Raw genomic sequence first — 27,629 nt, 5'->3', positions numbered from 1 at the left:
TCGATGACGTGTCACTGTTGTGCAACACCGAGGATTGGGCAACAAGCGTTCCTAGGCTGTGGAGCGATGCGACCATTTTAATATCATAAATCTCCGTCCTATTTATCAATCTCTGTCTCGGTCAACTAACCGTGCACTTGAACTTGACGGTAATCTCCGTCTGGGGCCCTTAAACCCTTAAACGCCATTTCCGTAGATCAATGGCAATTCGTCGTTTATAGTGCTTTTGATTGATCAAGTCATAATGCTACTCACGTTAGCATCGGGTTGCTAGTTGGTGTTGTCAATAACACTAAATCGCGTCATCTTGATCGTCGTGCCCATAAACATCCATTCTATCTATTTATTTAAATCGCCTGTATCTCCTATTCCTTGTCCCAGATGGCATTTTTGGTCCAAATAAGGTTAATTCCACGGCCCAGAGCCGGCACTGTGATGCGCCTCCATTATGTTTTAGCAGCACCCGCGGTAAACATGGAATGATGATGCATCGTCACACACCCTAACATAAGATCATAACTTCCGGTCTGGGTTTTTTGCTCTTCAAGATAGCTTAAGAGTTAAACAGGGAAAAATGCTGGCGTGAATTATATCACAAGTTATCAATAAATGCTGGCGGCCTAATCGTTAAAGCATAATGATATGTTGACATCTTGCCGTATATAGGTAATAGTATGGTCACATATAAGACCTTATAAAATACATAGATCAATACCGACAGCCGGTCAGCAAGTGGACTCATTAATTTAAGTATTTTTAAGTATATAGGCAATATTTTAGGCCAATAAAAACACATTTCCCACTCCCCACCCTTGGCTGCCGGACTATAGGTCTCCAGTTATTAAAGTCCTTCCTTATTCACTTGATTTCAGACCGGAGTCCAGACTGCAGGTGAAGACGAACTCTCCAGACTCATAAGAACAATACCTATGATGCATCACTCCCAGGTGAAGATGAACTCTCCAGACTCAGCCAGGGATGTTTCTATTAAACAGGAAGCTGAAGACGTTTATATTAAACAGGAAGCTGAAGACCAGCCACACCTCAGTAATTTTCATGTGAAAGAAAATATTGTTCCTGAAGAAACAATGTATTTTGCTTAAATCTTTCAGAACAGTAATAACCTGTAGTTAGTAACGGTTTAGTCAATCCTATCGTGGTAGGTAATAGCTCATTTTGTACATGGAACATGGAAGAAGAAATTAGGAATCCAGTGTTGACCATCATGTTATGTTTCTGCTCCTAGAAATCCTGCACATGGTTGTGTGTAAAGAGGAGTTTTCTTTGGTTGTGTGTAAAGAGGAGGTTTCTCCTGAACAGGAGAGGAGCCCCAGTCTGCTCCAGGAGGAACCAGAGCCTCCACACATTAAACATCAACAGGAGGAGCTTAAAACGGAACAGGAGGAACTACTTCAAAGACCAGAGGAACCTGTTGGGTCAACGTTGACATTACTAGCAGTGAAAGGTGATGAAGAAAATTATGATGATGAAGAAGAAGAACACATATCTTCCCACTGCTCTGAGATTGAAGTTGAACTTGAATCTGACACTGAAGTCACTGAAGACAGTGATGATTGGGAGGAGACCAGTGAAGACGATGATGACGAACGGTGTGACAAGACTTTCAGTGACTCAGGTTCCCTGAAGAAACACCAGCGTGTCCACACTGGAGAAAAACCTTTTAACTGTGAACATTGTGACAAGAGTTTCATTCAGTCAGGTAACCTAAAGCAACACCTTCGTGTCCACACTGGAGAGGAGCCTTTCCAATGTAAACATTGTGACAAGAGTTTCAGTGTGTCAGGTGACTTGAACAGACACGAGTATGAGTTAGGTAATCTGAAGTCACACATTCGTGTCCACACTGGAGAAAAACCTTTCCATTGTAAACATTGTGACAAGAGTTTCAGAATCTCATCTCTCCTGAAGACACACCTTCGTGTCCACACTGGAGAAAAACCTTTCCAATGTAAACATTGTGACAAGAGTTTTAAGGATTCAAGTAATCTTCGTTACCACCTTCATGTCCACACTGGAGAAAAACCTTTTAACTGTGAACATTGTGACAAGAGTTTCAGTGGTCAGGTAACCTAAAGCAACACCTTCGTGTCCACACTGGAGAGATGTCTTTCCAATGTAAACATTGTGACAAGAGTTTCAGTTATCAAGTGCCCTAAAGACACACCTCCGTGTCCATACTGGAGAGAAAAACCTTTCCAATGTAAACATTGTGACAAGAGTTTCAGAACCTCATCTCTCCTGAAGACACACCTTCGTGTCCACACTGGAGAAAAACCTTTCCAATGTAAATATTGTAACAAACGTTTCAGTCATTCAAGTTCCATTTGGTCACACCTTCGTGTCCACACTGGAGACAAACCTTTCCAATGTAAACATTGTGACAAGAGTTTCAATAGGTCATCTCACCTGAAGACACACCAACATGTCCACACTGGAGAAAAACCTTTCCAATGTAAACATTGTGACAAGAGTTTTACTGCATCATCTTCCCTGAAAACACACCTTCGTATCCACACTGAAGAAAAATCTTTCCAATGTAAACATTGTGACAAGAGTTTCAAGGATTCAAGTAATCTTTGTTACCACCTTCTTGTCCTCAGTTCTTATAGGACAATACAAAATATTTCCACTTTAAACTGTGCGACCTAAGTTTAAATAACTTGGGTCACTTAATTGCTAAGACACCATTGCATTCACACCATGGGTTAGACAATCTATATACATGCAGCAGCATCTTAAATCCCTAGACTCTGTTTATCACTCATCGATTAGATGTATTACGGGTGATAGCTTTGGTACTCACCAATGTATCTTATATAACAAGGTGGATGGTCCTCCCTGACAGAGAGACGAGAACTGCATTGGCACCTGTTCTTGTATAAAGCTATGCCTGGAGATTGTCCTAAATACATCTCATCTTTTCTGAAGTACACCCGCACCCGGTCAAGTAGTTTCCCCAAATTCAAGGTACCGAAAGTTAGCTCTGAACTTGCTTTTGGCTTCTGTGGCCCTAATACATGAAATGACAAAACGACATTGAAACTGACATTGGTACCCTTAACACTTAGAACACCATTGGCCGAGATCTACGTAAATTAAAGCTCATTATTTAATAAAACCCTCAACGCCGTTGCCGTAGATCAATGGCAATTGCGCTGTTGGCAATGTAATTCACATGTATATCTTTTGTTTTTGTTTTCCTGATCTTCTGATGTATTGTTTTTTCTATATGATATTGTACAAGTAAGACGCGCGAACGCGGGAAGCGAACGCAGCTCGTAAATTGCAAAAACAACAATTAGAATAAATTACGTAATTTTTTAAGGTTTTTTTTAAGTTCTCTTTTTTTGTGTTTAAGTTTTTTTTTAAGTTAAGTTGTTTTTGAAGTTAAGTTTTTTTTAAGTTTTTCCTTTTAAAGTTTTTCCTTTTAAAGTTTTTCCTTTTTAAGTTTTTTTTTTTTTAAGTTAAGTTTTTTTAAGTTTTTCCTTTTAAAGTTGTTCCTTTTTAAGTTTTTTTTTAAGTTAAGTTTTTTTTTAAGTTAAGTTTTTTTTAAGTTAAGTTTTGTTTGTGTGTGTGTGCGTGCGTGTGTGTGTGTGTGTGTGTGTGTGTGCGCGTGCATGTGTGTGTGTGTTTTTGTGTGTGATACAGCTGCGCCCTCTGGTGGTGGGTAGGGTTGGGATTCGTTAGGATTTTAACGGATCCGGATCCTTCCCGGATCCATCTTAACGGTTCCGGTTCCTAACGGTTCCCTTAACGGATCCTAATATTATTTTGTACCCCTTTTTTTCTGACATAGATTATGCTTATATTATAACTAACCTAACCAAGTACATAATGAACACAAATTCATTAATTCAACTAGAAACAAATTTCAGGAAATTTGACTGGGTGCCTGCAGCTCGCCAAGTCTGTGCAGCATTTGAGCCACGGACCACCATTTGATGACATTTAGCCTCTCAGACCCTGTAAGGGTCCATTTGGTTGACTTTCAATGGGGTATTTTGTCTAAGTTTATTGCACATTACGTTGCCACCAACATTCTAATGCTAACATGCTAATACTAACATGCTAATGCTAACATGCTAATGCTAACATGCTAACATGCTAATGCTAACATGCTAATGCTAACATGCTAATGCTAACATGCTAACATGCTAACATGCTAATGCTAACATGCTAATGCTAACATGCTAATGCTAACATGCTAATGCTAACATGCTAACATGTTAATGCTAACATGCTAATGCTAACATGCTAACATGCTAATGCTAACATGCTAATGCTAACATGCTAACATGCTAATGCTAACATGCTAATGCTAACATGCTAACATGCTAATGCTAACATGCTAATGCTAACATGCTAACATGCTAACATGCTAATGCTAACATGCTAATGCTAACATGCTAACATGCTAATGCTAACATGCTAATGCTAACATGCTAACATGCTAATGCTAACATGCTAATGCTAACATGCTAACATGCTAATGCTAACATGCTAATGCTAATATGCTAATGCTAACATGCTAAAATGCTAATGCTAACATGCTAATGCTAATTTGCTAACATGCTAATGCTAACATGCTAATGCTAACATGCTAAAATGCTAACATGCTAAAATGCTAATGCTAACATGCTAATGCTAACATGCTAACATGATAATGCTAATATGCTAATGCTAACATGCTAATGCTAACATGCTAACATGCTAAAATGCTAATGCTAACATGCTAAAATGCTAACATGCTAACATGTTAACATGCTAATGCTAACATGCTAATGCTAACATGCTAACATGCTAATGCTAACATGCTAATGCTAACATGCTAAAATGCTAACATGTTAATGCTAACATGCTAACATGCTAATGCTAACATGCTAATGCTAACATGCTAATGCTAACATGCTAACATGCTAATGCTAACATGCTAATGCTAACATGCTAATATGCTAACATGCTAATGCTAACATGCTAATGCTAACATGCTAATGCTAACATGCTAACATGCTAATGCTAACATGATAATATGCTAATGCTAACATGCTAACATGCTAATGCTAACATGCTAACATGCTAACATGCTAATGCTAACATGCTAATGCTAACATGCTAAGGGGTCCATTTGGTTTCGCTCAGGGGGGCGGCCCGGTTCTGGCGAGCCGCCCTGCGTCCGAAACGGTTGAGAAATGACAGAGTTACGTGTTTCCCCGAATTTCTCTATTGACTTTCAATGTGTGTGTGTGCGTGCACATGTGTGCATGTGCGTGCATGTGCGTGTGTGTGCGCGTGTGTGAGAGTTGGTCAGGTGACCTTGAATCATTAACAAAGTATCATTTTCACCTGGGCTAGTCTATGCAAATGCAAACAGTATTGCAAGTTAAAAGCCCACTGACTCTCTATGAGAGAACGTATGTCCGAACAAATTGCTCTATCGCAAGTCGAATGCGATTTTTGTTTTCACCGTGAGTGACCCGAGGCATTGAGGTACGCCGTGTGCGATCGTGGTATTGGTACGATAAAAAAACGTGGTTATAAGAGCGAGTTAAGAATTGTGCTTGTGATGAAAAAATTGCTGACTCATTCAGGTATTTAACATGGAGTTTATGACACATTATGATGGTACACCTGTCGCTTTCAGGGCTGTAGTTCACGTACTGTATGTATCTGGGCTATGGTTGTGACATTGGGTGAAAGAGGACGAGTGTGGCTACAAAATTACCGAAACCCATGCGTGTAAAGTGAATATTTTGGCCGTGAGGACGATTTGTTCGGAGAATTTCGGTATAGTCTTCACATTGGCTTCTCACTCTGATCCGCTCTCTCTCTGGGCGTGCGACACTCTGAGTCGAGAACATTTCTCAGACCACACACACTTTGAACTGCGATAGCGGGCAAACCGTGCAACGTATTCGAATTCCGTCTGAACCACCACAAAGTCGATGGCCTCGTGTGCTGTTTGACGTTTAAATCGTGTTTCTACGTAACAGTATGCCAGAGCAATGTGGCTCCAAAGTAACGTGTCGTTTTCTGTTTTTCCACGCGTTTCCCCATCGACTTTGAATGGGGCATTTTTCGCGTCGTTTATTGCGAATTACGTCGGCACGGTAACACGAATCGGAAAGAAAAGCACAAGCACACCATTCCCGGCCGAGCCGCACGTTTTGATGTATATATTGCGGGGCTTTGGCAAACCGTGCGGCCGGCCATAGACGTCGAAGTTCCGGAACATCTATTACGATTATTAAGTATGCGTGTTAGATTTCAACCTGTGTTTCTGCCATTGCATGGCAGGCACCCAGAATTATTCTGGGTGCCTGCCATGCAATGGCAGAAACACAGGTTGAAATCTAAAACGCATACTTAATTCTGGGTGCCTGCCATGCAATGGCAGAAACACAGGTTGAAATCTAAAACGCATACTTAATCGTAGTAATCACCAATACGCGAAACTTCGACGTCTATGGCCGGCCGCACGGTTTGCCAAAGCCCCGCAATATATACATCAAAACGTGCGGCTCGGCCGGGAATGGTGTGCTTGTGCTTTTCTTTCCGATTCGCGTTACCGTTCCGACGTAATTCGCAATAAACGACGCGAAAAATGCCCCATTCAAAGTCGATGGGGAAACGCGTGGAAAAACAGAAAACGACACGTTACTTTGGAGCCACATTGCTCTGGCATACTGGTACGTAGAAACACGATTTAAACGTCAAACAGCACACGAGGCCATCGACTTTGTGGTGGTTCAGACGGAATTCGAATACGTTGCACGGTTTGCCCGCTATCGCAGTTCAAAGTGTGTGTGGTCTGAGCAATATTCTCGACTCAGAGTGTCGCACGCCCAGAGAGAGAGCGGATCAGAGTGAGAAGCCAATGTGAAGACTATACCGAAATTCTCCGAACAAATCGTCCTCACGGCCAAAATATTCACTTTACACGCATGGGTTTCGGTAATTTTGTAGCCACACTCGTCCTCTTTCACCCAATGTCACAACCATAGCCCAGATACATACAGTACGTGAACTACAGCCCTGAAAGCGACAGGTGTACCATCATAATGTGTCATAAACTCCATGTTAAATGCCTGAATGAGTCAGCAATTTTTTCATCACAAGCACAATTCTTAACTCGCTCTTATAACCACGTTTTTTATCGTACCAATACCACGATCGCACACGGCGTACCTCAATGCCTCGGGTCACTCACGGTGAAAACAAAAATCGCATTCGACTTTTACTTTTTGCGATAGAGCAATTTGTTCGGACATACGTTCTCTCATAGAGAGTCAGTGGGCTTTTAACTTGCAATACTGTTTGCATTTGCATAGACTAGCCCAGGTGAAAATGATACTTTGTTAATGATTCAAGGTCACCTGACCAACTCTCACACACGCGCGCACACATGCACATGCACGCACATGCACACATGTGCACGCACACACACATTGAAAGTCAATAGAGAAATTCGGGGAAACACGTAACTCTGTCATTTCTCAACCGTTTCGGATGCGGGGCGGCTCGCCAGAACCGGGCCGCCCCCCTGAGCGAAACCAAATGGACCCCTTAGCATGTTAGCATTAGCATGTTAGCATTAGCATGTTAGCATGTTAGCATGTTAGCATTAGCATGTTAGCATGTTAGCATTAGCATGTTAGCATGTTAGCATTAGCATGTTAGCATGTTTGCATTAGCATGTTAGCATTAGCATGTTAACATGTTAGCATTAGCATGTTAGCATTAGCATGTTAGCATTAGCATGTTAGCATTAGCATGTTAGCATTAGCATATTAGCATATTAGCATTAGCATATTAGCATTAGCATGTTAGCATTAGCATTTTAGCATGTTAGCATGTTAGCATTAGCATGTTAGCATTAGCATGTTAGTATTAGCATGTTAGCATTAGAATGTTGGTGGCAACGTAATGTGCAATAAACTTAGACAAAATACCCCATTGAAAGTCAACCAAATGGACCCTTACAGGGTCTGAGAGGCTAAATGTCATCAAATGGTGGTCCGTGGCTCAAATGCTGCACAGACTTGGCGAGCTACAGGCACCCAGTCAAATTTCCTGAAATTTGTTTCTAGTTCTGGGTGCCTGCCATGCAATGGCAGAAACACAGGTTGAAATCTAACACGCATACTTAATAATCGTAATAGATGTTCCGGAACTTCGACGTCTATGGCCGGCCGCACGGTTTGCCAAAGCCCCGCAATATATACATCAAAACGTGCGGCTCGGCCGGGAATGGTGTGCTTGTGCTTTTCTTTCCGATTCGTGTTACCGTGCCGACGTAATTCGCAATAAACGACGCGAAAAATGCCCCATTCAAAGTCGATGGGGAGACGCGGGTGAAAACAGAAAACGACACGTTACTTTGGAGCCACATTGCTCTGGCATACTGTTACGTAGAAACACGATTTAAACGTCAAACAGCACACGAGGCCATCGACTTTGTGGTGGTTCAGACGGAATTCGAATACGTTGCACGGTTGGCCCGCTATCGCAGTTCAAAGTGTGTGTGGTCTGAGCAATATTCTCGACTCAGAGTGTCGCACGCCCAGAGAGAGAGCGGATCAGAGTGAGAAGCCAATGTGAAGACTATACCGAAATTCTCCGAACAAATCGTCCTCACGGCCAAAATATTCACTTTACACGCATGGGTTTCGGTAATTTTGTAGCCACACTCGTCCTCTTTCACCCAATGTCACAACCATAGCCCAGATACATACAGTACGTGAACTACAGCCCTGAAAGCGACAGGTGTACCATCATAATGTGTCATAAACTCCATGTTAAATGCCTGAATGAGTCAGCAATTTTTTCATCACAAGCACAATTCTTAACTCGCACTTATAACCACGTTTTTTATCGTACCAATACCACGATCGCACACGGCGTACCTCAATGCCTCGGGTCACTCACGGTGAAAACAAAAATCGCATTCGACTTTTACTTTTTGCGATAGAGCAATTTGTTCGGACATACGATCTCTCATAGAGAGTCAGTGTGCTTTACCTTTCAATACTGTTTGCATTGCATAGACTAGCCCAGGTGAAAATGATACTTTGTTAATGATTCAAGGTCACCTGACCAACTCTCACACACGCGCGCACACATGCACATGCACGCACATGCACACATGTGCACGCACACACACATTGAAAGTCAATAGAGAAATTCGGGGAAACACATAACTCTGTCATTTCTCAACCGTTTCGGATGCGGGGCGGCTCGCCAGAACCGGGCCGCCCCCCTGAGCGAAACCAAATGGACCCCTTAGCATGTTAGCATTAGCATGTTAGCATTAGCATGTTAGCATGTTAGCATTAGCATGTTAGCATGTTAGCATTAGCATGTTAGCATTAGCATGTTAGCATTAGCATGTTAGCATTAGCATGTTAGCATGTTAGCATTAGCATGTTAGCATGTTAGCATTAGCATGTTAGCATGTTAGCCTTAGCATGTTAGCATTAGCATATTAGCATGTTAGCATTAGCATGTTAGCATATTAGCATGTTAGCATTACCATGTTAGCATGTTAGCATTAGCATGAGCATGTTAGCATGTTAGCATTAGCATGTTAGCATTAACATGTTAACATGTTAGCATTAGCATGTTAGCATTAGCATGTTAGCATTAGCATGTTAGCATGTTAGCATTAGCATGTTAGCATGTTAGCATTAGCATGTTAACATGTTAGCCTTAGCATTTTAGCATTAGCATGTTAGCATTAGCATGTTAGCATTAGCATGTTAGCATGTTAGCATTAGCATGTTAGCATTAGCATGTTAGCATTAGCATGTTAGCATTAGCATGTTAGCATTAGCATGTTAGCATGTTAGCATTAACATATTAGCATATTAGCATATTAGCATGTTAGCATTAGCATATTAGCATTAGCATGTTAGCATTAGCATTTTAGCATGTTAGCATGTTAGCATTAGCATGTTAGCATTAGCATGTTAGTATTAGCATGTTAGCATGTTAGCATTAGAATGTTGGTGGCAACGTAATGTGCAATAAACTTAGACAAAATACCCCATTGAAAGTCAACCAAATGGACCCTTACAGGGTCTGAGAGGCTAAATGTCATCAAATGGTGGTCCGTGGCTCAAATGCTGCACAGACTTGGCGATCTGCAGGCACCCAGTCAAATTTCCTGAAATTTGTTTCTAGTTCTGGGTGCCTGCCATGCAATGGCAGAAACACAGGTTGAAATCTAAAACGCATACTTAATCGTAATTCTGGGTGCCTGCCATGCAATGGCAGAAACACAGGTTGAAATCTAAAACGCATACTTAATCGTAGTAATCACCAATACGCGAAACTTCGACGTCTATGGCCGGCCGCACGGTTTGCCAAAGCCCCGCAATATATACATCAAAACGTGCGGCTCGGCCGGGAATGGTGTGCTTGTGCTTTTCTTTCCGATTCGCGTTACCGTTCCGACGTAATTCGCAATAAACGACGCGAAAAATGCCCCATTCAAAGTCGATGGGGAAACGCGTGGAAAAACAGAAAACGACACGTTACTTTGGAGCCACATTGCTCTGGCATACTGGTACGTAGAAACACGATTTAAACGTCAAACAGCACACGAGGCCATCGACTTTGTGGTGGTTCAGACGGAATTCGAATACGTTGCACGGTTTGCCCGCTATCGCAGTTCAAAGTGTGTGTGGTCTGAGCAATATTCTCGACTCAGAGTGTCGCACGCCCAGAGAGAGAGCGGATCAGAGTGAGAAGCCAATGTGAAGACTATACCGAAATTCTCCGAACAAATCGTCCTCACGGCCAAAATATTCACTTTACACGCATGGGTTTCGGTAATTTTGTAGCCACACTCGTCCTCTTTCACCCAATGTCACAACCATAGCCCAGATACATACAGTACGTGAACTACAGCCCTGAAAGCGACAGGTGTACCATCATAATGTGTCATAAACTCCATGTTAAATACCTGAATGAGTCAGCAATTTTTTCATCACAAGCACAATTCTTAACTCGCTCTTATAACCACGTTTTTTATCGTACCAATACCACGATCGCACACGGCGTACCTCAATGCCTCGGGTCACTCACGGTGAAAACAAAAATCGCATTCGACTTTTACTTTTTGCGATAGAGCAATTTGTTCGGACATACGTTCTCTCATAGAGAGTCAGTGGGCTTTTAACTTGCAATACTGTTTGCATTTGCATAGACTAGCCCAGGTGAAAATGATACTTTGTTAATGATTCAAGGTCACCTGACCAACTCTCACACACGCGCGCACACATGCACATGCACGCACATGCACACATGTGCACGCACACACACATTGAAAGTCAATAGAGAAATTCGGGGAAACACGTAACTCTGTCATTTCTCAACCGTTTCGGATGCGGGGCGGCTCGCCAGAACCGGGCCGCCCCCCTGAGCGAAACCAAATGGACCCCTTAGCATGTTAGCATTAGCATGTTAGCATTAGCATGTTAGCATGTTAGCATTAGCATGTTAGCATGTTAGCATTAGCATGTTAGCATGTTAGCATTAGCATGTTAGCATGTTTGCATTAGCATGTTAGCATTAGCATATTAGCATGTTAGCATTAGCATGTTAGCATTAGCATGTTAGCATTAGCATGTTAGCATTAGCATGTTAGCATTAGCATGTTAGCATGTTAGCATTAGCATGTTAGCATTAGCATGTTAGCATTAGCATGTTAGCATTAGCATGTTAGCATTAGCATATTATCATATTAGCATTAGCATATTAGCATTAGCATGTTAGCATTAGCATTTTAGCATGTTAGCATGTTAGCATTAGCATGTTAGCATTAGCATGTTAGTATTAGCATGTTAGCATGTTAGCATTAGAATGTTGGTGGCAACGTAATGTGCAATAAACTTAGACAAAATACCCCATTGAAAGTCAACCAAATGGACCCTTACAGGGTCTGAGAGGCTAAATGTCATCAAATGGTGGTCCGTGGCTCAAATGCTGCACAGACTTGGCGAGCTGCAGGCACCCAGTCAAATTTCCTGAAATTTGTTTCTAGTTCTGGGTGCCTGCCATGCAATGGCAGAAACACAGGTTGAAATCTAAAACGCATACTTAATAATTATTATCATCATCAATACGCGAAACTTCGACGTCTATGGCCGGCCGCACGGTTTGCCAAAGCCCCGCAATATATACATCAAAACGTGCGGCTCGGCCGGGAATGGTGTGCTTGTGCTTTTCTTTCCGATTCGTGTTACCGTGCCGACGTAATTCGCAATAAACGACGCGAAAATGCCCCATTCAAAGTCGATGGGGAGACGCGGGTAAAAACAGAAAACGACACGTTACTTTGGAGCCACATTGCTCTGGCATACTGGTACGTAGAAACACGATTTAAACGTCAAACAGCACACGAGGCCATCGACTTTGTGGTGGTTCAGACGGAATTCGAATACGTTGCACGGTTTGCCCGCTATCGCAGTTCAAAGTGTGTGTGGTCTGAGCAATATTCTCGACTCAGAGTGTCGCACGCCCAGAGAGAGAGCGGATCAGAGTGAGAAGCCAATGTGAAGACTATACCGAAATTCTCCGAACAAATCGTCCTCACGGCCAAATTATTCACTTTACACGCATGGGTTTCGGTAATTTTGTAGCCACACTCGTCCTCTTTCACCCAATGTCACAACCAAAGCCCAGATACATACAGTACGTGAACTACAGCTCTGAAAGCGACAGGTGTACCATCATAATGTGTCAAAAACTCCATGTTAACTGCCTGAATGACTCAGCAATTTTTTCATCACAAGCACAATTCTTAACTCGCTCTTATAACCACGTTTTTCATCGTACCAATGCCACGATCGCACACGGCGTACCTCAATGCCTCGGGTCACTCACGGTGAAAACAAAAATCGCATTCGACTTTTACTTTTTGCGATAGAGCAATTTGTTCGGACATACCTGTCATTGACAGTCAGTGGGCTTTTAACATTCAATACTGTTTGCGTTTGCATAGACTAGCCCAGGTGAAAATGATACTTTGTTAATGATTCAAGGTCACCTGACCAACTCTCACACACACGCGCGCACACACGCACATGCATGCACATGCACACATGTGCACGCACACACACACATTGAAAGTCAATAGAGGAATTCGGGGAAACACGTAACTCTGTCATTTCTCAACCGTTTCGGACGCGGGGCGGCTCGCCAGAACCGGGCCGCCCCCCTGAGCGAAACCAAATGGACCCCTTAGCATGTTAGCATTAGCATGTTAGCATGTTAGCATTAGCATGTTAGCATGTTAGCATTAGCATGTTAGCATGTTAGCATTAGCATGTTAGCATTAGCATGTTAGCATGTTAGCATTAGCATGTTAGCATGTTAGCCTTAGCATGTTAGCATTATCATAATAGCATGTTAGCATTAGCATGTTAGCATATTAGCATGTTAGCATTAGCATGTTAGCATGTTAGCATGTTAGCATTAGCATGTTAGCATTAGCATGTTAGCATGTTAGCATTAGCATGTTAGCATTAACATGTTAACATGTTAGCATTAGCATGTTAGCATTAGCATGTTAGCATGTTAGCATGTTAGCATTAGCATGTTAGCATGTTAGCATTAGCATGTTAGCATTAGCATGTTAGCATTAGCATGTTAGCATTAGCATGTTAGCATGTTAGCATTAGCATGTTAGCATGTTAGCATTAGCATGTTAGCATGTTAGCATTAGCATGTTAGCATGTTAGCATTAGCATGTTAGCATTAGCATGTTAGCATGTTAGCATTAGCATATTAGCATGTTAGCATTAGCATGTTAGCATATTAGCATGTTAGCATTAGCATGTTAGCATGTTAGCATTAGCATGTTAGCATTAGCATGTTAGCATTAGCATGTTAGCATTAGCATGTTAGCATGTTAGCATTAGCATGTTAGCATGTTAGCATTAGCATGTTAGCATTAGCATGTTAGCATTAGCATATTAGCATGTTAGCATTAGCATATTAGCATGTTAGCATTAGCATTTTAGCATGTTAGCATTAGCATGTTAGCATTAGCATGTTAGTATTAGCATGTTAGCATTAGAATGTTGGTGGCAACGTAATGTGCAATAAACTTAGACAAAATACCCCATTGAAAGTCAACCAAATGGACCCTTACAGGGTCTGAGAGGCTAAATGTCATCAAATGGTGGTCCGTGGCTCAAATGCTGCACAGACTTGGCGAGCTGCAGGCACCCAGTCAAATTTCCTGAAATTTGTTTCTAGTAATTATTATAATCACCAATACGCGAAACTTCGACGTCTATGGCCGGCCGCACGGTTTGCCAAAGCCCCGCAATATATACATCAAAACGTGCGGCTCGGCCGGGAATGGTGTGCTTGTGCTTTTCTTTCCGATTCGTGTTACCGTGCCGACGTAATTCGCAATAAACGACGCGAAAATGCCCCATTCAAAGTCGATGGGGAGACGCGGGTAAAAACAGAAAACGACACGTTACTTTGGAGCCACATTGCTCTGGCATACTGGTACGTAGAAACACGATTTAAACGTCAAACAGCACACGAGGCCATCGACTTTGTGGTGGTTCAGACGGAATTCGAATACGTTGCACGGTTTGCCCGCTATCGCAGTTCAAAGTGTGTGTGGTCTGAGCAATATTCTCGACTCAGAGTGTCGCACGCCCAGAGAGAGAGCGGATCAGAGTGAGAAGCCAATGTGAAGACTATACCGAAATTCTCCGAACAAATCGTCCTCACGGCCAAATTATTCACTTTACACGCATGGGTTTCGGTAATTTTGTAGCCACACTCGTCCTCTTTCACCCAATGTCACAACCAAAGCCCAGATACATACAGTACGTGAACTACAGCTCTGAAAGCGACAGGTGTACCATCATAATGTGTCAAAAACTCCATGTTAACTGCCTGAATGACTCAGCAATTTTTTCATCACAAGCACAATTCTTAACTCGCTCTTATAACCACGTTTTTCATCGTACCAATGCCACGATCGCACACGGCGTACCTCAATGCCTCGGGTCACTCACGGTGAAAACAAAAATCGCATTCGACTTTTACTTTTTGCGATAGAGCAATTTGTTCGGACATACCTGTCATTGACAGTCAGTGGGCTTTTAACATTCAATACTGTTTGCGTTTGCATAGACTAGCCCAGGTGAAAATTATACTTTGTTAATGATTCAAGGTCACCTGACCAACTCTCACACACGCGCGCACACACGCACATGCATGCACATGCACACATGTGCACGCACACACACACATTGAAAGTCAATAGAGGAATTCGGGGAAACACGTAACTCTGTCATTTCTCAACCGTTTCGGACGCGGGGCGGCTCGCCAGAACCGGGCCGCCCCCCTGAGCGAAACCAAATGGACCCCTTAGCATGTTAGCATTAGCATGTTAGCATGTTAGCATTAGCATGTTAGCATGTTAGCATTAGCATGTTAGCATGTTAGCATTAGCATGTTAGCATTAGCATGTTAGCATGTTAGCATTAGCATGTTAGCATGTTAGCCTTAGCATGTTAGCATTAGCATAATAGCATGTTAGCATTAGCATGTTAGCATATTAGCATGTTAGCATTAGCATGTTAGCATGTTAGCATGTTAGCATTAGCATGTTAGCATTAGCATGTTAGCATGTTAGCATTAGCATGTTAGCATTAACATGTTAACATGTTAGCATTAGCATGTTAGCATTAGCATGTTAGCATGTTAGCATGTTAGCATTAGCATGTTAGCATGTTAGCATTAGCATGTTAGCATTAGCATGTTAGCATTAGCATGTTAGCATTAGCATGTTAGCATGTTAGCATTAGCATGTTAGCATGTTAGCATTAGCATGTTAGCATGTTAGCATTAGCATGTTAGCATGTTAGCATTAGCATGTTAGCATTAGCATGTTAGCATGTTAGCATTAGCATATTAGCATGTTAGCATTAGCATGTTAGCATATTAGCATGTTAGCATTAGCATGTTAGCATGTTAGCATTAGCATGTTAGCATTAGCATGTTAGCATTAGCATGTTAGCATTAGCATGTTAGCATGTTAGCATTAGCATGTTAGCATGTTAGCATTAGCATGTTAGCATTAGCATGTTAGCATTAGCATATTAGCATGTTAGCATTAGCATATTAGCATGTTAGCATTAGCATTTTAGCATGTTAGCATTAGCATGTTAGCATTAGCATGTTAGTATTAGCATGTTAGCATTAGAATGTTGGTGGCAACGTAATGTGCAATAAACTTAGACAAAATACCCCATTGAAAGTCAACCAAATGGACCCTTACAGGGTCTGAGAGGCTAAATGTCATCAAATGGTGGTCCGTGGCTCAAATGCTGCACAGACTTGGCGAGCTGCAGGCACCCAGTCAAATTTCCTGAAATTTGTTTCTAGTAATTATTATAATCACCAATACGCGAAACTTCGACGTCTATGGCCGGCCGCACGGTTTGCCAAAGCCCCGCAATATATACATCAAAACGTGCGGCTCGGCCGGGAATGGTGTGCTTGTGCTTTTCTTTCCGATCCGTGTTACCGTGCCCACGTAATTCGCAATAAACGACGCGAAAAATGCCCCATTCAAAGTCGATGGGGAGACGCGGGTGAAAACAGAAAACGACACGTTACTTTGGAGCCACATTGCTCTGGCATACTGGTACGTAGAAACACGATTCGAACGTCAAACAGCACACGAGGCCATCGACTTTGTGGTGGTTCAGACGGAATTCGAATACGTTGCACGGTTTGCCCGCTATCGCAGTTCAAAGTGTGTGTGGTCTGAGCAATATTCTCGACTCAGAGTGTCGCACGCCCAGAGAGAGAGCGGATCAGAGTGAGAAGCCAATGTGAAGACTATACCGAAATTCTCCGAACAAATCGTCCTCACGGCCAAAATATTCACTTTACACGCATGGGTTTCGGTAATTTTGTAGCCACACTCGTCCTCTTTCACCCAATGTCACAACCATAGCCCAGATACATACAGTACGTGAACTACAGCCCTGAAAGCGACAGGTGTACCATCATAATGTGTCATAAACTCCATGTTAAATGCCTGAATGAGTCAGCAATTTTTTCATCACAAGCACAATTCTTAACTCGCTCTTATAACCACGTTTTTTATCGTACCAATACCACGATCGCACACGGCGTACCTCAATGCCTCGGGTCACTCACGGTGAAAACAAAAATCGCATTCGACTTTTACTTTTTGCGATAGAGCAATTTGTTCGGACATACGTTCTCTCATAGAGAGTCAGTGGGCTTTTAACTTGCAATACTGTTTGCATTTGCATAGACTAGCCCAGGTGAAAATGATACTTTGTTAATGATTCAAGGTCACCTGACCAACTCTCACACACGCGCGCACACATGCACATGCACGCACATGCACACATGTGCACGCACACACACATTGAAAGTCAATAGAGAAATTCGGGGAAACACGTAACTCTGTCATTTCTCAACCGTTTCGGACGCGGGGCGGCTCGCCAGAACCGGGCCGCCCCCCTGAGCGAAACCAAATGGACCCCTTAGCATGTTAGCATTAGCATGTTAGCATTAGCATGTTAGCATGTTAGCGTTAACATGTTAGCATGTTAGCATTAGCATGTTAGCATGTTAGCATTAGCATATTATCATGTTAGCATTAGCATGTTAGCATGTTAGCATTAGCATGTTAGCATTAGCATGTTAGCATTAGCATGTTAGCATTAGCATGTTAGCATATTAGCATGTTAGCATTAGCATGTTAGCATGTTAGCATTAGCATGTTAGCATTAGCATGTTAGCATTAGCATGTTAGCATGCTAGCATTAGCATGCTAGCATTAGCATTAGCATGCTAGCATGTTAGCATGTTAGCATGTTAGCATGAGCATGTTAGCATGTTAGCATGTTAGCATTAGCATGTTAGCATTAGCATTTTAGCATGTTATCATGTTAGCATTAGCATGTTAGCATTAGCATGTTAGTATTAGCATGTTAGCATGTTAGCATTAGAATGTTGGTGGCAACGTAATGTGCAATAAACTTAGACAAAATACCCCATTGAAAGTCAACCAAATGGACCCTTACAGGGTCTGAGAGGCTAAATGTCATCAAATGGTGGTCCGTGGCTCAAATGCTGCACAGACTTGGCGAGCTGTAGGCACCCAGTCAAATTTCCTGAAATTTGTTTCTAGTTCTGGGTGCCTGCCATGCAATGGCAGAAACACAGGTTGAAATCTAAAACGCATACTTAATAATTATAATCACCAATACGCGAAACTTCGACGTCTATGGCCGGCCGCACGGTTTGCCAAAGCCCCGCAATATAGACATCAAAACGTGCGGCTCGGCCGGGAATGGTGTGCTTGTGCTTTTCTTTCCGATTCGTGTTACCGTGCCAACGTAATTCGCAATAAACGACGCGAAAAATGCCCCATTCAAAGTCGATGGGGAAACACGGGTAAAAACAGAAAACAACACGTTACTTTGGAGCCACATTGCTCTGGCATACTGGTACGTAGAAACACGATTTAAACGTCAAACAGCACACGAGGCCATCGACTTTGTGGTGGTTCAGACGGAATTCGAATACGTTGCACGGTTTGCCCGCTATCGCAGTTCAAAGTGTGTGTGGTCTGAGCAATATTCTCGACTCAGAGTGTCGCACGCCCAGAGAGAGAGCGGATCAGAGTGAGAAGCCAATGTGAAGACTATACCGAAATTCTCCGAACAAATCGTCCTCACGGCCAAAATATTCACTTTACAGGCATGGGTTTCGGTAATTTTGTAGCCACACTCGTCCTCTTTCACCCAATGTCACAACCATAGCCCAGATACATACAGTACGTGATCTACAGCCCTGAAAGCGACAGGTGTACCATCATAATGTGTCAAAAACTCCATGTTAACTGCCTGAATGACTCAGCAATTTTTTCATCACAAACACAATTCTTAACTCGCTCTCATAACCATGTTTTTTATCGTACCAATACCACGATCGCACACGGCGTACCTCAATGCCTCGGGTCACTCACAGGGAAAACAAAAATCGCATTCGACTTTTACTTTTTGCGATATAGCAATTTGTTCGGACATACGTTCTCTCATAGAGAGTCAGTGGGCTTTTAACTTGCAATACTGTTTGCATTTGCATAGACTAGCCCAGGTGAAAATGATACTTTGTTAATGATTCAAGGTCACCTGACCAACTCTCACACACGCGCGCACACACGCACATGCACGCACATGCACACATGTGCACGCACACACACACACATTGAAAGTCAATAGAGAAATTCGGGGAAACACGTAACTCTGTCATTTCTCAACCGTTTCGGATGCGGGGCGGCTCGCCAGAACCGGGCCGCCCCCCTGAGCGAAACCAAATGGACCCCTTAGCATGTTAGCATTAGCATGTTAGCGTTAGCATGTTAGCATGTTAGCATTAGCATATTAGCATGTTAGCATGTTAGCATGTTAGCATTAGCATGTTAGCATGTTAGCATGTTAGCATTAGCATGTTAGCATGTTAGCATTAGCATATTAGCATGTTAGCATGTTAGCATGTTAGCATTAGCATGTTAGCATGTTAGCATTAGCATGTTAGCATGTTAGCATGTTAGCATTAGCATGTTAGCATGTTAGCATGTTAGCTTTAGCATGTTAGCATTAGCATGTTAGCATGTTAGCATGTTAGCATGTTAGCATTAGCATGTTAACATTAGCATGTTAACATTAGCATGTTAGCATGTTAGCATGTTAGCTTTAGCATGTTAGCATTAGCATGTTAGCATGTTAGCATTAGCATGTTAGCATTAGCATGTTAGCATTAGCATGTTAGCATTAGCATGTTAGCATGTTAGCATTAGCATGTTAGCATTAGCATTAGCATGTTAGCATGTTACCATGTTACCATGTTAGCATTAGCATGTTAGCATGTTACCATGTTAGCATTAGCATGTTAGCATTAGCATGTTACCATGTTAGCATTAGCATGTTAGCATTAGCATGTTAGCATGTTAGCATTAGCATGTTAGCATGTTAGCATGTTAGCATGTTAGCATTAGCATGTTAGCATGTTAGCATTAGCATGTTAGCATGTTAGCATTAGCATGTTACCATGTTAGCATTAGCATGTTAGCATTTTAGCATGTTAGCATGTTAGCATTAGCATGTTAGCATTAGCATGTTAGCATTAGCATGTTAGCATTAACATGTTAGCATGTTAGCATTAGCATGTTAGCATTAGCATGTTAGCATTTTAGCATTAGCATGTTAGCATTAGCATGTTAGCATGCTAGCATATTAGCATTAGCATGTTAGTATTAGCATGTTGGTGGCAACGTAATGGTGGTCCGTGGCTCAAATGCTGCACAGACTTGGCGAGCTGCAGGCACCCAGTCAAATTTCTTGAAATTTGACTGGGTGTCAAATTGCCAGTCAATTTGAAGGTGGCAACGTAATGTGCAATAAACTTAGACAAAATACCCCATTGAAAGTCAACCAAATGGACCCTTACAGGGTCTGAGAGGCTAAATGTCATCAAATGGTGGTCCGTGGCTCAAATGCTGCACAGACTTGGCGAGCTGTAGGCACCCAGTCAAATTTCCTGAAATTTGTTTCTAGTTCTGGGTGCCTGCCATGCAATGGCAGAAACACAGGTTGAAATCTAAAACGCATACTTAATCGTAATTATAATTATCAATACGCGAAACTTCGACGTCTACGGCCGGCCGCACGGTTTGCCAAAGCCCCGCAATATATACATCAAAACGTGCGGCTCGGCCGGGAATGGTGTGCTTGTGCTTTTCTTTCCGATTCGTGTTACCGTGCCCACGTAATTCGCAATAAACGACGCGAAAAATGCCCCATTCAAAGTCGATGCGGAAACGCGTGGAAAAACAGAAAACGACACGTTACTTTGGAGCCACATTGCTCTGGCATACTGTTACGTAGAAACACGATTTAAACGTCAAACAGCACACGAGGCCATCGACTTTGTGGTGGTTCAGACGGAATTCGAATACGTTGCACGGTTTGCCCGCTATCGCAGTTCAAAGTGTGTGTGGTCTGAGCAATATTCTCGACTCAGAGTGTCGCACGCCCAGAGAGAGAGCGGATCAGAGTGAGAAGCCAATGTGAAGACTATACCGAAATTCTCCGAACAAATCGTCCTCACGGCCAAAATATTCACTTTACACGCATGGGTTTCGGTAATTTTGTAGCCACACTCGTCCTCTTTCACCCAATGTCAAAACCATAGCACAGATACATACAGTACGTGAACTACAGCCCTGAAAGCGACAGGTGTACCATCATAATGTGTCATAAACTCCATGTTAAATGCCTGAATGAGTCAGCAATTTTTTCATCACAAGCACAATTCTTAACTCGCACTTATAACCACGTTTTTTATCGTACCAATACCACGATCGCACACGGCGTACCTCAATGCCTCGGGTCACTCACGGGGAAAACAAAAATCGCATTCGACTTTTACTTTTTGCGATAGAGCAATTTGTTCGGACATACGATCTCTCATAGAGAGTCAGTGTGCTTTACCTTTCAATACTGTTTGCATTGCATAGACTAGCCCAGGTGAAAATGATACTTTGTTAATGATTCAAGGTCACCTGACCAACTCTCGCACACACGCACATGCACACATGTGCACGCACACACACACATTGAAAGTCAATAGAGAAATTCGGGGAAACACGTAACTCTGTCATTTCTCAACCGTTTCGGACGCGGGGCGGCTCGCCAGAATCGGGCCGCCCCCCTGAGCGAAACCAAATGGACCCCTTAGCATGTTAGCATTAGCATGTTAGCATTAGCATGTTAGCATGTTAGCGTTAACATGTTAGCATGTTAGCATTAGCATGTTAGCATGTTAGCATTAGCATATTATCATGTTAGCATTAGCATGTTAGCATGTTAGCATTAGCATGTTAGCATTAGCATGTTAGCATTAGCATGTTAGCATATTAGCATGTTAGCATTAGCATGTTAGCATTAGCATGTTAGCATGTTAGCATTAGCATGTTAGCATTAGCATATTAGCATGTTAGCATTAGCATGTTAGCATTAGCATGTTAGCATGTTAGCATTAGCATGTTAGCATGTTAGCATTAGCATGTTAGCATGTTAGCATTAGCATGTTAGCATTAGCATGTTAGCATGTTAGCATTAGCATGTTAGCATTAGCATATTAGCATGTTAGCATTAGCATGTTATCATGTTAGCATTAGCATGTTAGCATGTTAGCATGTTAGCATTAGCATGTTAGCATTAGCATGTTAGCATGTTAGCATTAGCATGTTAGCATGTTCGCATTAGCATGTTAGCATTAGCATGTTAGCATTAGCATGTTAGCATGTTAGCATTAGCATGTTGACATTAGCATATTAGCATGTTAGATTAGCATGTTAGCATGTTAGCATTAGCATGTTAGCATTAGCATATTAGCATGTTAGCATTAGCATGTTAGCATGAACATGTTAGCATTAGCATGTTAGCATGTTAGCATGTTAGCATTAGCATGTTAGCATTAGCATATTAGCATGTTAGCATTAGCATGTTAGCATGTTAGCATTAGCATGTTAGCATGTTCGCATTAGCATGTTAGCATTAGCATGTTAGTATTAGCATGTTAGCATGTTAGCATTAGAATGTTGGTGGCAACGTAATGTGCAATAAACTTAGACAAAATACCCCATTGAAAGTCAACCAAATGGACCCTTACAGGGTCTGAGAGGCTAAATGTCATCAAATGGTGGTCCGTGGCTCAAATGCTGCACAGACTTGGCGAGCTGCAGGCACCCAGTCAAATTTCCTGAAATTTGTTTCTAGTTAAGTATGCGTTTTAGATTTCAACCTGTGTTTCTGCCATTGCATGGCAGGCACCCAGAACTAGAAACAAATTTCAGGAAATTTGACTGGGTGCCTGCAGCTCGCCAAGTCTGTGCAGCATTTGAGCCACGGACCACCATTTGATGACATTTAGCCTCTCAGACCCTGTAAGGGTCCATTTGGTTGACTTTCAATGGGGTATTTTGTCTAAGTTTATTGCACATTACGTTGCCACCAACATTCTAATACTAACATGCTAATGCTAACATGTTAATGCTAACATGCTAACATGCTAAAATTCTAATGCTAACATGCTAATGCTAACATGCTAATATGCTAATGCTAACATGCTAACATGCTAACATGCTAACATGCTAATGCTAACATGCTAACATGCTAATGCTAACATGCTAACATGCTAACATGCTAATGCTAACATGCTAACATGCTAAACATGCTATTGCTAACATGCTAACATGCTAATGCTAACATGCTAATGCTAACATGCTAACATGCTAATGCTAACATGCTAATGCTAACATGCTAACATGCTAATGCTAACATGCTAACATGCTAATGCTAACATGCTAATGCTAACATGCTAATATGCTAATGCTAACATGCTAACATGCTAACATGCTAATGCTAACATGCTAACATGCTAACATGCTAATGCTAACATGCTAACATGCTAATGCTAACATGCTAACATGCTAATGCTAACATGCTAATGCTAACATGCTAATATGCTAATGCTAACATGCTAACATGCTAATGCTAACATGCTAATGCTAACATGCTAAGGGGTCCATTTGGTTTCGCTCAGGGGGGCGGCCCGGTTCTGGCGAGCCGCCCTGCATCCGAAACGGTTTGAGAAATGACAGAGTTACGTGTTTCCCCGAATTTCTCTATTGACTTTCAATGTGTGTGTGCGTGCACATGTGTGCATGTGCGTGCATGTGCATGTGTGCGCGCGTGTGTGAGAGTTGGTCAGGTGACCTTGAATCATTAACAAAGTATCATTTTCACCTGGGCTAGTCTATGCAAATGCAAACAGTATTGCAAGTTAAAAGCCCACTGACTCTCTATGAGAGAACGTATGTCCGAACAAATTGCTCTATCGCAAAAAGTTAAAGTCGAATGCGATTTTTGTTTTCCCCGTGAGTGACCCGAGGCATTGAGGTACGCCGTGTGCGATCGTGGTATTGGTACGATAAAAAACGTGGTTATAAGTGCGAGTTAAGAATTGTGCTTGTGATGAAAAAATTGCTGACTCATTCAGGCATTTAACATGGAGTTTATGACACATTATGATGGTACACCTGTCGCTTTCAGGGCTGTAGTTCACGTACTGTATGTATCTGTGCTATGGTTTTGACATTGGGTGAAAGAGGACGAGTGTGGCTACAAAATTACCGAAACCCATGCGTGTAAAGTGAATATTTTGGCCGTGAGGACGATTTGTTCGGAGAATTTCGGTATAGTCTTCACATTGGCTTCTCACTCTGATCCGCTCTCTCTCTGGGCGTGCGACACTCTGAGTCGAGAATATTGCTCAGACCACACACACTTTGAACTGCGATAGCGGGCAAACCGTGCAACGTATTCGAATTCCGTCTGAACCACCACAAAGTCGATGGCCTCGTGTGCTGTTTGACGTTTAAATCGTGTTTCTACGTAACAGTATGCCAGAGCAATGTGGCTCCAAAGTAACGTGTCGTTTTCTGTTTTTCCACGCGTTTCCCCATCGACTTTGAATGGGGCATTTTTCGCGTCGTTTATTGCGAATTACGTGGGCACGGTAACACGAATCGGAAAGAAAAGCACAAGCACACCATTCCCGACCGAGCCGCACGTTTTGATGTATATATTGCGGGGCTTTGGCAAACCGTGCGGCCGGCCATAGACGTCGAAGTTTCGCGTATTGATTATTCTGGGTGCCTGCCATGCAATGGCAGAAACACAGGTTGAAATCTAAAACGCATACTTAATTCTGGGTGCCTGCCATGCAATGGCAGAAACACAGGTTGAAATCTAAAACGCATACTTAATAATTCTGGGTGCCTGCCATGCAATGGCAGAAACACAGGTTGAAATCTAAAACGCATACTTAATCGTAATAATCATCAATACGCGAAACTTCGACGTCTATGGCCGGCCGCACGGTTTGCCAAAGCCCCGCAATATATACATCAAAACGTGCGGCTCGGCCGGGAATGGTGTGCTTGTGCTTTTCTTTCCGATTCGTGTTACCGTGCCCACGTAATTCGCAATAAACGACGCGAAAAATGCCCCATTCAAAGTCGATGGGGAGACGCGGGTGAAAACAGAAAACGACACGTTACTTTGGAGCCACATTGCTCTGGCATACTGGTACGTAGAAACACGATTTAAACGTCAAACAGCACACGAGGCCATCGACTTTGTGGTGGTTCAGACGGAATTCGAATACGTTGCACGGTTTGCCCGCTATCGCAGTTCAAAGTGTGTGTGGTCTGAGAAATATTCTCGACTCAGAGTGTCGCACGCCCAGAGAGAGAGCGGATCAGAGTGAGAAGCCAATGTGAAGACTATACCGAAATTCTCCGAACAAATCGTCGCCACGGCCAAAATATTCACTTTACACGCATGGGTTTCGGTAATTTTGTAGCCACACTCGTCCTCTTTCACCCAATGTCAAAACCATAGCACAGATACATACAGTACGTGAACTACAGCCCTGAAAGCGACAGGTGTACCATCATAATGTGTCATAAACTCCATGTTAAATGCCTGAATGAGTCAGCAATTTTTTCATCACAAGCACAATTCTTAACTCGCACTTATAACCACGTTTTATATCGTACCAATACCACGATCGCACACGGCGTACCTCAATGCCTCGGGTCACTCACGGGGAAAACAAAAATCGCATTCGACTTTTACTTTTTGCGATAGAGCAATTTGTTCGGACATACGATCTCTCATAGAGAGTCAGTGTGCTTTACCTTTCAATACTGTTTGCATTGCATAGACTAGCCCAGGTGAAAATGATACTTTGTTAATGATTCAAGGTCACCTGACAAACTCTCACACACGCGCGCACACACGCACATGCACACATGTGCACGCACACACACACATTGAAAGTCAATAGAGAAATTCGGGGAAACACGTAACTCTGTCATTTCTCAACCGTTTCGGACGCGGGGCGGCTCGCCAGAACCGGGCCGCCCCCCTGAGCGAAACCAAATGGACCCCTTAGCATGTTAGCATTAGCATGTTAGCATTAGCATGTTAGCATGTTAGCATTAGCATGTTAGCATTAGCATGTTAGCATGTTAGCATTAGCATGTTAGCATTAGCATGTTAGCATTAGCATGTTAGCATTAGCATGTTAGCATGTTAGCATGTTAGCATTAGCATGTTAGCGTTAGCATGTTAGCATGTTAGCATTAGCATGTTAGCATTAGCATGTTAGCATGTTAGCATTAGCATATTAGCATGTTAGCATGTTAGCATTAGCATGTTAGCATTAGCATGTTAGCATTAGCATGTTAGCATTAGCATGTTAGCATGTTAGCATTAGCATGTTAGCATGTTAGCATTAGCATGTTAGCATTAGCATGTTAGCATGTTAGCATTAGCATGTTAGCATTAACATATTAGCATGTTAGCATTAGCATGTTAGCATGTTAGCATTAGCATGTTAGCATTAGCATGTTAGCATTAGCATGTTAACATTAGCATATTAGCATGTTAGCATTAGCATGTTAGCATTAGCATATTAGCATGTTAGCATTAGCATGTTAGCATGTTAGCATTAGCATGTTAGCATTAGCATGTTAGCATGTTAGCATTAGCATGTTAGCATTAGCATATTAGCATGTTAGCATTAGCATGTTAGCATTAGCATGTTAGCATGTTAGCATGTTAGCATGTTAGCAATAGCATGTTTAGCATGTTAGCATTAGCATGTTAGCATTAGCATGTTAGCATTAGCATGTTAGCATGTTAACATTAGCATGTTAGCATGTTAGCATTAGCATGTTAGCATGTTAGCATTAGCATATTAGCATGTTAGCATTAGCATATTAGCATTAGCATGTTAGCATTAGAATTTTAGCATGTTAGCATGTTAGCATTAGCATGTTAGCATTAGCATGTTAGTATTAGAATGTTGGTGGCAACGTAATGTGCAATAAACTTAGACAAAATACCCCATTGAAAGTCAACCAAATGGACCCTTACAGGGTCTGAGAGGCTAAATGTCATCAAATGGTGGTCCGTGGCTCAAATGCTGCACAGACTTGGCGAGCTGCAGGCACCCAGTCAAATTTCCTGAAATTTGTTTCTAGTCGTAGTAATAATCACCAATACGCGAAACTTCGACGTCTATGGCCGGCCGCACGGTTTGCCAAAGCCCCGCAATATATACATCAAAACGTGCGGCTCGGCCGGGAATGGTGTGCTTGTGCTTTTCTTTCCGATTCGCGTTACCGTTCCGACGTAATTCGCAATAAACGACGCGAAAAATGCCCCATTCAAAGTCGATGGGGAGACGCGGGTAAAAACAGAAAACGACACGTTACTTTGGAGCCACATTGCTCTGGCATACTGGTACGTAGAAACACGATTTAAACGTCAAACAGCACACGAGGCCATCGACTTTATGGTGGTTCAGACGGAATTCGAATACGTTGCACGGTTTGCCCGCTATGGCAGTTCAAAGTGTGTGTGGTCTGAGCAATATTCTCGACTCAG

This window comes from Electrona antarctica, assembly GCF_951216825.1.
Source record: "Electrona antarctica genome assembly, chromosome: 2".
Lineage (NCBI taxonomy): Eukaryota > Metazoa > Chordata > Actinopteri > Myctophiformes > Myctophidae > Electrona > Electrona antarctica.
Note: the sequence above shows the minus strand (reverse complement) of the source record.